The sequence below is a fragment of the Pecten maximus genome, chromosome 9, assembly GCF_902652985.1.
Source record: "Pecten maximus chromosome 9, xPecMax1.1, whole genome shotgun sequence".
Taxonomy (NCBI): domain Eukaryota; kingdom Metazoa; phylum Mollusca; class Bivalvia; order Pectinida; family Pectinidae; genus Pecten; species Pecten maximus.
In genome coordinates, this window is record NC_047023.1 from 36,323,717 (window position 1) to 36,337,052 (window position 13,336).

General features: G+C 35.0%; 2 long non-coding RNA genes across 2 annotated transcripts; one reads left to right on the plus strand and one right to left on the minus strand.

Moving 5' to 3' along the window:
* Positions 1-1,646: 1,646 nt before the first annotated feature.
* On the plus strand, positions 1,647-8,680 carry LOC117334844. The gene is made up of 3 exons (XR_004534240.1): positions 1,647-1,743; positions 2,962-3,175; positions 3,909-8,680. It is a non-coding gene; the product is annotated as an uncharacterized LOC117334844 (long non-coding RNA).
* On the minus strand, positions 8,198-12,685 carry LOC117334843. The gene is made up of 2 exons (XR_004534239.1): positions 12,577-12,685; positions 8,198-11,889 (listed from the first exon to the last, which is right to left on the minus strand). It is a non-coding gene; the product is annotated as an uncharacterized LOC117334843 (long non-coding RNA).
* Between the last annotated feature and the right edge of the window lie 651 nt (positions 12,686-13,336).

Below are 13,336 nucleotides of genomic sequence, written 5' to 3' on the forward strand. Positions count from 1 at the left end.
GCCTTAGATCATACTGTCTTTTTGTATGCTAACAGAAAACTGCCATTCCTCGGTATGGGTTTTCCCACAGAGAAATTGTTACAGTCTACCTTTATTTGGACCTTTCCTATATAGCATATACACACTAGGAAAGGTCCAAATACATGTAGACTGTAGCAAATTTTCAGTCTCCTGTGCGTTTCCTGTTGGTTGTCAATCTCTGAAAAACAACCACATATTAAGGAAAAGCAGGGCATTCGAAGTGGAATTAATTTTGCATGAACACATAATTATTCGGTCTGCTCTAAGATGAATATAGGTATCAGCTAGGAAAGATGTGGAAGTACTTGATGAAGGATTTAGTTGGATGGTCGGGTGGCACTTGCCTATTCCCCGATCGGACGTGGAAAGGTCACCTGCCCGACCACGTACAGTAGGTTTTCTCCGGGAACTCCAGTTTCCTCCCACACTAAGACCAATCTCGCGCTTCTATCCAAGCCAACAAGAGTGATTTATATGACCAGTTTTGCAATTGTTATAAAATAAAAACAAGTTTACACAGTTTCTAGTTTAGTTTCATATTTATCATGTGATCAAAGATTGTACAGAAGACGCACAAGTTATTAGCACCAATCAAAACAAACTGAGAGGTTTGATACACAATGCCTGTACCATTTCTACTAACAAACGTAATAACTGACGACGGAATCAGCCTTGAAATTCAAATGACGTTAAGATGTCTGAAAATTGAGGAGTACAACACGGAAAATAGGCAAGTACTAAACCTGTTTTTTTTTTTTTTTATCATTATTATTTTTCTGAGTTTATCGTCCGTTAACTGACTAGTAATAGCTAGGGTTACCTCACTGAAACACATATCTACAGAAACTGGAATAAAGTGTCTTATCTAAGGACTCGTCCAAGACACGGTCATTACTAGTCCGAGTTTCCTCTAGCCCTGACACCAGACATGGTGTCCGGGTCAGAGGAAACTCGGGCTAGGTCATGACGTCAGACGATCCTCAGAAACGCAAACCGACTTACCCCTCTGCTGTAAAAAGGGAATAGTTTTGTGGAACATTACATGACAATATATCTTTCCTGTGATTGAAGAATCTTGATCTAGATAAAGGATAAGATTCCAGCCCAGAACCTTGACCTTGGAGTTCCCGACGACCCCGTGATTAAATCCGATCGGTCCCCATCGGTTGACTAAGCCATATCAATCTCTGTAATTGGGAATCGCTTCGGACTAAGAACATGGTACGATATATGATCGAAGACACTATCAGTGAACCTCGACTTAGAGTACCACATCTGCTAGGCTATACTCCCATTAATATCTATATCGGTCGATAGCCACGCTCGTTATATACGTATAACTATACCGGATCATTCTCTTTACAGTAAACAGAAAACAAATCTTCAATAATGTGTCGTTATCTTACATATAGTACCTAAGTATTTGGTTCTATTAAAGCGACACTATAAATATGTCGGCTGATGCTGCTTTATTGAACTAAACTATACACTAGACCGCCGGCTGATCTAGCTGATAATTCATCAAGTATTAATTATCGAACATCACTGTATATATATATCATCACCATGGAAACGGATCACAAAAGAAATTAAACTGCTGGAAGCATGGACCAATCTGACGTAAAGGCGAACACCCGAGGTACACTGTGATCCGCCGTGTATGTATTGTATACATGCCTCTATAAGCTGTGTTGGTGTTTATTCCCAGGTATCCGCATGTAGGTAAGTATATCATTTATGTGACCGTTCGCATTTCAACGGAAACAGATTATAATCAATTATAATGATGTTAATGAATGGGTTCATCGTATTGTTTCATTTGAAGATTTGAAATTGTTTAATGAAGGGCTCGTAACCTCACAGGCCGTATATACCACAAGGACATGGGGTTGTTAGGTCAGTCTGTGTTTTTCTATCATCATTATATGGTGTATAGTGTTTCAGATGTGTAACGAGTATGTTGTCTTTCTATAAAAAGACACACAGGGTGTGGTTTATCAGGAGCTCCAAATACGATTTGTCGCTGTAACAAATTCCCATGTTCTTATCGTGTAATACATGTCCAATGTCGCTATTGTGTAATACATGTCCCATGTCCCTATCGTGTAATACATGCCCCATGTCCCTATTGTGTAATACATGTCCCATGTCCCTATTGTGTAATACATGTCCCATGTCCCTATCGTGTAATACATGTCCCATGTCCCTATCGTGTAATACATGTCCCATGTCCCTATTGTGTAATACATGTCCCATGTCCCTATTGTGTAATACATGTCCCATGTCCCTATCGTGTAATACATGTCCCATGTCCATATTGTGTAATACATGTCCCATGTCCCTATTGTGTAATACATGTCCCATGTCCCTATTGTGTAATACATGTCACATGTCCCTATGGTGTAATTACATGTAATTATTTTACCGGTCGGAGACATTAAAGATGTCATTATTTTAAAGGAGACTTGCATTTGTAAATGATTCAACAAAGACGTCCATTTGTGAATATTTTAAATTTTGAAATGTCGACATGTACAATGTATCTGAATAGTTGAGTGTGTGAATATTAAACTATTTGTATAATTTATCATATAACTAGCCTGTGCTGTCATACATGAGATGTGTTCATGTCGTAGATATTGTGTTATAACTGTTTTATAACACCTGTGACGTCATGAATAATTAACATTAAATAATTGACGTCCAGGATACAGGAACATGGCACGAATTGCCAACCGACGGTCCATGTATATGAGTGTTTTTGGACCGTGGATTGGAAATTCGTACCAAATTCCTGTGTTCTATGATAGACTTCATATTTCTATTTCACTCGCATATTTACAAACGTAGATCCTTTATTTAGATACACGTATATAATTGTTGATATATTTACGGATTTTTACGTTGAAATAATTGTATATTTATTATAATTCAATCCAGATATCAAGTGTAGACAAATCTACCTATTGGATCAGGATGTGCTATCACTAAGTACCGATTGTTGGCGGTGGACTATTATGGCAAGCTCCCCGATTCTAGCACCAGACTATCATGGTTAGACACATCTCCGGGCTCCTGGTGACATTGTGGGTGTGTACAGCTATTGCCATGCATTGTCACAACCCAATCGGTTGTCTCGCCGGCAGGTACCCGGGTAAGATTTGTTTTAAACAGCACGTGTTATCTATAACAAATTAAAACTGTTGGTAACAATGAAGTTGAGAGGATTAAAATGAGGCGATTAAGTTTGTGATGTTACAGTATCTTTCCCCCTTTCATTCCCCCTAATGCCCCCCGTTGACACTACCTTACTTTTGGCCTTCAGTTGAGCGGTCACCCCTTTGAGAACGTTTTGAGTTCTATACCCTGGTCGAGACACATCGAAGTCTAAAAAAAGAAGTTGCAACTCCTACTTAACGCTAAATGAAGTGGGACGACTGGCTCACCCGTTGTCAGTATAATGTGGCCGGGTGGGGTGTCCTGCTGGATGTCTTCGGCAGTATGCTTCAGTGAGGTAGCACTACAAACTTGGCATTAGATCCGAGCTGTCATAAGGTGACAAACACGAACATACGTTAAGAGGGCGCTAAACAAACCAAACCATGTTAACATTGGCTTAACACATAGTAAGCTTCTAGATTCTAGAGATGTGTTTGAATAAATTATGAAATGTCACTCATAAACTCTTTAGAACAAGTAGCAAAGAAACTAATATAGCACCAATAGGAAAAAAGCATGGCATAAACCTTTAATGGAGTGAAATAATGACAAAAAAAAATCTTAAATACCCCAATGGATCTCGATTTCGTAGGCATGTATTTCTAATAAAACAATAAAACACTGAAAGATAAAAACTTGAAGTTTAATTAAAAACAATGCTGTTTCAGATTACAATACTGTGACGGATTGCATACTTGGAACTAATGGTTTAGAGAAAAATAGTTTCCATGGTGACTTGGTGTCTCGTGAAGGGAACGATTGTGTGAACGTGGAACCGGTGATTCAACCAAATAACAACAAGTTAACATCACGAAACAAACTTCATAGAAAGCTGAGGGGTTCGAAACGTCAGAAAAAGAAGAAAAAACGCAAATCACGTCGAAAACGACATCTCTGATACAAGTGACGATTTGTTGATTTGATCGTTGGAGCCTCGTTGTGTATTTGATTTAAACAACACATTTCTTTGCAAGGTTGTTTACATGAGATTGGCCATAAATAGCGACGGGTCTAAATCATTTAGGAATATATTGATCGTATGGATGTGGACTTACGTGTTTGACATTCAGTCGATATTTTCTGGTGGAAATATCAACAAAATCCATACAACACACCAGTAAAATGGAAGTTCCACTAAGTTTATACCCATTTACCAAATTAAGACGAAGATTGGCGTCAGAGGTTATGTCGGTGCGGCACGCTACACTCGGCCTACACTATCTACATGAGGGTAACATATTTGATCAAACAGTATCGAGATTGTCCAAGTCTCGCCAGTAAAATACGGAACAGTGTTCCTCCAACAGAAATTTATTTACGCATTTTGAACAAAGACATGCAGACGGTATTGGGAATAGTACACAAACACGGACTGTGCACAAAGGATGGTTTAAACGCAGGATAAATTGACTGCTATTACATTCCAACATGGTGAATGAATAGTTGGAAATGCAATGCGACTATATAGCCATAACAAATTCGGATGTCTTTCATATTTCAATAAATAGCATGACCCCCACTGTTGACCTCATCATTATGATGGGATATTTGTAACGTTCGGATTCGCTCTATAAGAACCCACGTGACATTGGTCTCTAGAGGTTTCAACCCAAATGGTAAATATAAATCAGTTGATATAACATTCTATGTTTAAATCATTCGGAATGTCCAACAGTGTTGTTTTATAGACATCAAACTGCTATCAGTTGGCATTTATATTCAGGATGAATACTGATTGAAAGAAGTTCAATGTATAAACCAGCTCCCGAAGATCAGTTGTCCATTAGCAGCTTCCACGTATATGGTCGTCAATGAACGTGCTAGAGGGAATCGATTTAACACAATATACAATGTCATTCCGAATAAGATTTACTGAGAAAGAATAATCATTTTACTTTCAATAAACAATTGTAATTGTAGATCATTGCTTCACTAGACGATTGTTACTGTACAGTATTGCTTCACTAGACAATTGTAATTGTAGAGTATTGCTTCACTAGACAATTGTAATTGTAGAGTATTGCTTCACTAGACAATTTTAATTGTACAGTATTGCTTCACTAGATAATTGTAATTGTACAGCATTGCTTCACTAGACAATTGTAATTGTACAGCATTGCTTCACAAGACATTTGTAATTGTACAGCATTGCTTCACTAGTCACTAGGCAATTGTAATTGAACAGCATTGCTTCACTAGACAATTGTAATTGTACAGTATTGCTTCACTAGACGATTGTAATTGTACAGCATTGCTTCACTAGACAATTGTAATTGTACAGTATTGCTTCACTAGACAATTGTTACTGTACAGCATTGCTTCACTAGACGATTGTAATTGTACAGTATTGCTTCACTAGACGATTGTAATTATACAGCATTGCTTCACTAGACGATTGTAATTGTACAGTATTGCTTCACTAGATAATTGTACAGTATTGCTTCACTAGACGATTGTAACTGTACAGTATTGCTGCACTAGACAATTGTAACTGTACAGCATTGCTTCACTAGACAATTGTAATTGTACAGTATTGCTGCACTAGACAATTGTTACTGTACAGTATTGCTTCACTAGACAATTGTACAGTATTGCTTCACTAGACGATTGTAATTGTACAGTATTGCTTCACTAGACAATTGTAATTGTACAGTATTGCTTCACTAGACAAGTGTACAGCATTGCTTCACTAGACATTTGTAATTGTACAGCATTGCTTCACTAGACAATTGTAATTGTACAGCATTGCTTCACTAGACAATTGTAATTGTACAGTATTGCTTCACTAGACAATTGTAATTGTACAGTATTGCTTCACTAGACAATTGTAATTGTACAGTATTGCTTCACTAGACAATTGTAATTGTACAGCATTGCTTCACTAGACGATTGTAATTGTACAGCATTGCTTCACTAGACAATTGTAATTGTACAGTATTGCTTCACTAGACAATTGTAATTGTACAGTATTGCTTCACTAGACAATTGTAATTGTACAGTATTGCTTCACTAGACAATTGTAATTGTACAGTATTGCTTCACTAGACAATTGTAATTGTACAGTATTGCTTCACTAGACAATTGTACAGTATTGCTTCACTAGACAATTGTAATTGTACAGTATTGCTTCACTAGACAATTGTAATTGTACAGTCATTGCTTCACTAGACGATTGTAATTGTACAGCATTGCTTCACTAGACTAATTGTAATTGTACAGCATTGCTTCACTAGACAATTGTAATTGTACAGCATTGCTTCACTAGACAATTGTTACTGTACAGTATTGCTTCACTAGACGATTGTAATTGTACAGTATTGCTTCACTAGACAATTGTAATTGTACAGCATTGCTTCACTAGACAATTGTAATTGTACAGCATTGCTTCATTAGACACTAGACAATTGTAATTGTACAGTATTGCTTCACTAGACAATTGTAATTGTACAGCATTGCTTCACTAGACAATTGTAATTGTACAGCATTGCTTCACTAGACACTAGACAATTGTAATTGTACAGCATTGCTTCACTAGACAATTGTAATTGTACAGCATTGCTTCACTAGACAATTGTAATTGTACAGCATTGCTTCACTAGACAATTGTAATTGTACAGTATTGCTTCACTAGACAATTGTAATTGTACAGTATTGCTTCACTAGACAATTGTACAGTATTGCTTCACTAGACAATTGTAATTGTACAGCATTGCTTCACTAGACAATTGTAATTGTACAGTATTGCTTCACTAGACAATTGTTATTGTACAGTATTGCTTCACTAGACGATTGTTATTGTACAGCATTGCTTCACAAGACAATTGTAATTGTAAAGCATTGCTTCACTAGACAATTGTAATTGTACAGCACTGCTTCACTAGACAATTGTAATTGTAGATCATTGCTTCACTAGAGCGATTGTAATTGTAAAGCATTGCTTCACTAGACAATTGTTATTGTACAGCATTGCTTCACAAGACAATTGTAATTGTAAAGCATTGCTTCACTAGACAATTGTAATTGTACAGCATTGCTTCACTAGACAATTGTAATTGTAGATCATTGCTTCACTAGAGCGATTGTAATTGTACAGCATTGCTTCACTAGACGATTGTCATTGTACAGCATTGCTTCACTAGACAATTGTAATTGTACAGTATTGCTTCACTAGACGATTGTTACTGTACAGCATTGCTTCACTAGACAATTGTAATTGTACAGCGTTGCATCACTGAACTCCAAACTTCAACATGTAAATGTCAAGGCGGTCAGACAACGGTTTGTACGAATAATAATAATAAATGAATGAAATAAAATTTGGAACCAACATTTTTGAGTCGGTTACAAATGATACCGTCAGTTTAATATCAGGACTTCCGGCTCATATTTTATCACTTTTGATAGAAATCAAACATTTCATAATTGCTCAGGTCCCGAATTGTATATTACTTGCAGATCAACACAATGTCACACCGTTTCATCAACAAGTAGTTGTCACATCTTACTCTGTCCATTACACATGAGTAAAAAACTAAAGTGTCAAGTTTGACAGAGTAGAAATGGCTTCCTTAAGATATCATGCAGCCACCTTCCAATAACTGTAAAGTGTGGTCTGCAATTGTTTTCTTAAATGAAATGTATTGTTTCGGTGAACAATTTATCTTTTAGATTTCTGATTATTCGCATTCAATATATGTAATTTCACTGTTGTAATGCTATCTTGTACCTGGCAATGATGTGTGATTCACTCTAGTGTTATCTCAGCCTAAGTACATCTGGATGTGTGAAATTAGAAGGGATTAACACCTGCACGATGCCATACTGAAATCCATCATAGCCAAGTACACATCTTCGCTAGCCAAGTCTCCTGATTGTGTTACACTCCACGACCGTGAATCAGAAGCCTTGGCTATAGCGAAGATGTGTACACAAAAGAAAGAATGGAAACCCTGTAGAGTGATGTTAAAGACAACTTTATTTAAAATGCATAACATTTTCTGAGCACAGTGAGCTGAAGCATATTCAAGCACTCTAAAAGGTCACAACACAAGAACTTGAAACAAATAAATAAATAAATTCACATACAGTATAAAATTGCTTGCTGCAAATACTTAGTAAATTACATTATCTATAAATTAAATTAATTGTACAAAGTGCTTTAGTGAACTTTGTTCATTTTTAATTTCATACATTTAATAGTTTCATGAAATTACATTCATGAAATTATATATACCTTGTATCTTCAGGTTTCATTAGTACAAAGCGTTTTTTATGTTGAATTCATCCATACAAAGTCAGACAAAAATTTACCATAGTACTGTATGTTTTTGAAGAAACTTAAATCTGAATAATATTGGCAAACTCAATAATAGCAACATTTGAAATTAACGAACTTAGTTGGTAACTTGTGTTTTGTTATAAAATCCAGATAGATATTATTGTACAAAATATATAATATCAGGTATTATGTACATTTGTACGCCATAGATATCCTAAATTGGTGTCAAAGAAGATTTTAAAATCAAATGATATAAGATTCCAGAACTAGCAACTGGCAAAGATATATTATAACATTACAATACTATCAAACCTATAGACATTGTATAGTAAAAAGAGCACCAAATATAGGTATATATGTATATTATGGCAGTGTGTGATCTAAGTTGTCATCATGATCATTATAGGAATTGTCTCCCTTGCCTAAAGATTCAAATCTGCTGCTTCACCGGCTGCCAGCGGGAAATTCCCTAAGTTTTTCTTATATATGTCTCACACAACCAATGACTCCATCCCCTCAATCGCTCATTTGAAGTTCAAATGTTGTGAAATTTATATCAAATTAAAGTTTGAATATTTCCCTACCAGAAAAATGATGTTATTGGATAGGTTTATAGCATATAAGAACACAACAGTACTTGGAAGACAGTAACCCTGATATTTACAGTGGACTGGGGAACCCCCACCTAGAGAATTCACGCCTTTTTATACCTGGAATCCTACATCTTTCTATTTATACCAGGGGTGTATATTTTTGATTTTCAAAATCTAATGACTCTACTCTTTATTCTCCTATATAGAAAATACCCATTTCATGTATCATTTACTCAGAAAATAGCTACAAACCTAAGAAACACATTTTCTTCAGGGACACACCAGCTGATTGGCTGAATCAGTTGTGCGAGACCTATATACATGTATTCCGATATTGGGTTTGTCTCCCCTGGCTCGGACTCTATCATTACAAACATGTGTAGCATGTTCTGCCATATTGCCATACAATAAAATTTACTTTTTTCCATCCTTTCCACTCACTAGTTTCTGACAACTCTTGTTTTTGTAAAACACTTGTGTATCATACTGACATGCTGGATTATAGCCAATAGGGCAAAAATAAAGGCATGTTTCCTAGAATGTGTCACATTTTCTACAAACCCCAACTTTTTAAGCTCATTATAAACTTTTATGACAATTCTTAATGACAATTTCCTCCAATAACAGGCTATATAACCCTTAAGAAAAGTATCTAAAAGATGCATATAACTAACCTGATTTATATACATGCAACAGGAAGCATAAATATAACATTTTGGCCTTACATGGTGACAAAATTGATACAGATGGTTGAAAGATGCAATGATAGAGGTACAGCTTCCATAAGATGTTTGTTACAAATGAAAAATAGAACATATGTGGAATTGTGATCTTCTGATATAGAAAATATATTTGATGTAAAAATAAGGAACACCAGCCACAGGCCCATACACACACTGTCTGTTTTATATGTGCTACCCTGTCATTTTTAACAACCCTGTAACCTTCACCCCGGGTCCAGCATTTACATATATAATGTAATTAAGAACATCAATCAATTAGACCAAAATTTCTTTCTCTTCAACATCTAATATCTTGATGCAAATAACTACCCTTTTGTTTCTATTACATTAGTACTTTTGTGCCCCACGGTTCGTTATCTCTACTTATACGAATATTGTAACTAGAGGTAAAATAACAAAGTTAAAGTTTAGCCGAAAGCAATGCAAAAATTGCATACATAAACGTCTTGGCTTACTGGGTAAGGGAAAGGGATTTTGCTTTCAAAGTAATTTGCATTATTATAGGTGCTTTATAGGCAGTATGGATATATATATATTATAAGCATATACAGGCTTGTTGATTTTTTACTTCTGATAAATTTCGTAATTAAACAATGATGTTATCAACTAATCATTGTAAAAAGTACCAGGTAAACCTTGTACATTTTTCATAATCATCCTAATTAAAAACTTAAATTTCAATTATTAATAATGTTTAGAGATTAGAGATAATGGTTTTGCAACAGTTAACACAAAAATATTTTCAAATCTAAATCTACGATGATGACTCATTAAGCTTTAAAACAAACAATATGAATTTCACTATTGCTTAAACTCAAGAGTTTTAAAGAAGAGTGTCCCACAAATGTTTGATTGTATACTAGCTGCTGTAACTTATATTAATAATTTTCCTGCCATTTATTTTTTTTCTGTATATTCATATCAAGGTAATATATAATCAGAAGACTGCCTATCTGGTATCAAATTTGTTGAATCCCAGCAGTGAAGCAAGCTATGTTGTTTTAAAAGTGAAAATAATGCCTAAAATGAATATATTTCTTTAATACATGTACATGTATGTAACATTTCGTTTTATCAAATATAGAAGCAACTCCAGAGTTGGAATTAAGCCTAATAACATAGAACCAGTTAGAAATACACTTATGGGACACTCTACTTACACCAATCTATCTTTTGAGACACAACTGCATATTGCATTTAATCAATTTGGGATTATGACCCTCATGACTGTTTCTTTTCCGCTTCACTGTCATTGGTACCGTTCTCCTGTCTTTCCTCGTGTTTATCCTTCACATTAAAAAACAAGCCAAACAGAAACTGAAGCAAGTACGCCATCAGTCTGAATAGAAACACACAGAACAGTCCGCCTAGTATAATAACGATCAGGCCGGACACCAATGTTAACTCAATGGTCACTGACATGGTGTCTGACTGGAGAAGACCTTGCAGTGTTGATAACTAAATACATGTAGTTTAATTAATTCAAAGAAGTAATGTATTTTTAATCAGTCTATTTGAAAATCTCTGATAAATGTTCTCCTAAAGAACAGATCAAAGAATTAAATAAACAAATATCTTGTCAAACCTTCCTGGGATTGTTTCTAAGATGAGAGGTAATGGAATATGAGTGCTAATATGATCGAAAATCAATAGTCTGCAACTGATGTCTTAAAGTCGAAATCTGATGATGAGATAAAGATGAAAGTTGATGGAGTATTTAGCGACCTTTTTCCTGACCCATGGCAGTGCCATACACAATGCAATTACTGCAGATTCTGGGTTCCAGTCATAAAGGTGATTCAATAATGCCATCTTCTCAGGAAAAGATTTATCCAATCTTTATATAAAAACAAACAATGTATGTTCAATTCCCTTTAAATTCAGGAAACATCTGTCAATCAATCTTCTTGTACAATGAGGACGTTTTCAAGCTGGACTACACAGTTGTAACTCCGTCATCTTAAAGGCTCATTCTTTTCCTTAATAAACAACATCCAAAAGATATGTCTTGCCACTGGGCTTAATGTTCCACTTCCTGAAATTAAAAAATTTTTTTTTTAAAAAATAGGGAAATTAACCATGTCAACAAAAACTAGACATAGACTAGTCTAATACAATAATGTGAGACTTATTGTTTTATCCATGTCTCAGTTTTGTATTGCATTTCTCAATGGAGATCTGTTCGAGTTGTTGCTGTACATGTGGTATTGAAGATGTAACATTTACAATAAAATTGGATACATGAATGTTGATTTGGTCGCAGCAACAATTAATAAACACGTGACAATATGCATGCAATTTACTAGTCTATTTGATGAGATATAAGCCTATTTTGATAATGTAGGGGAGACAAATCCTACGTATGAATACGACTCATGCAAGTGATACTTGATTTTTTTTTTCTTGCCAGTTGCCATTGTGGGAAATTGCCACCTGATGGAAATTGGGATTTTTTTGAGATGTAAAAATGTAAATAAGATTATCATATATGCGAGATAATATGACACAACTTCAAATAAATGTCTTCAGGCAAAAACAAGGATTTGTCAACAGACAATCGCTGTCACTGTCAATATGCATATGGCAGACTGGTATTGTGTCAGGCAGAGTTGCAGTGGCATCGATTTTGAATAAACCTTTGCATTATCAGTTAAACGCAACAATAAAATACACTAATAAACCAGCCATTTTTAATACACTATCCATATTAATATACACTCACCGATAAACGTTCACCATCCCGCCATCTTTGTCTTTAGAGGGTTTCCGAAGCATCTGGGTCGTTGTAATGAATGGAACCAAACGCTCCGGAATTTTAATTTGAAGGGTATTTTAACTAACTTTACTTCATGACATCCTTTCAGAATAAATCAATTACTTAAAGATAATATTGATTGTCTTTTCTCGTACTTTTTAATAAAACGACTGAAATTCATGTCCCATACATTTTAAATAAGTTGATTATATATTGTTTTAATCAGCAAAGGACGCAAATCTAAGAAAACTTGCAGATGATATTTAAGATTGGGAATTCTTTAAGAAAAATGTGTTTTAAATAAGGTATAGCTAAATCTAAGCATGCATTTGAACAATAACTGTTCTTTATATATTTTTAAGAGAGGATAAGAAATGTCTTCAATGAAATATATTATGACACTTTCGTCCCAATAATCAGCAGAGTGTATTTACACTATTATGTGTCTGAGAGTAAAACAATTTTTATTCTTGTTCTTGGTAGAGATTCACCTCCGGTGAATTATCTGAAATGTATATTACGAATTAAGTTTATCAACATTTATGTTGCTCATGAACTAGACATGTTGACTTGATATAAATTTAATACAGACATGCTTTTAACATTGTCTTAACAAATGAGAAAACTTTATGTATCACAAGCAAATGCAAATTTCTGCGATGACAATGCAGTATTGTTGTTGACAGTAAACCGTGCACCGGTAAAATGATTTCTAAACCCGTAATCA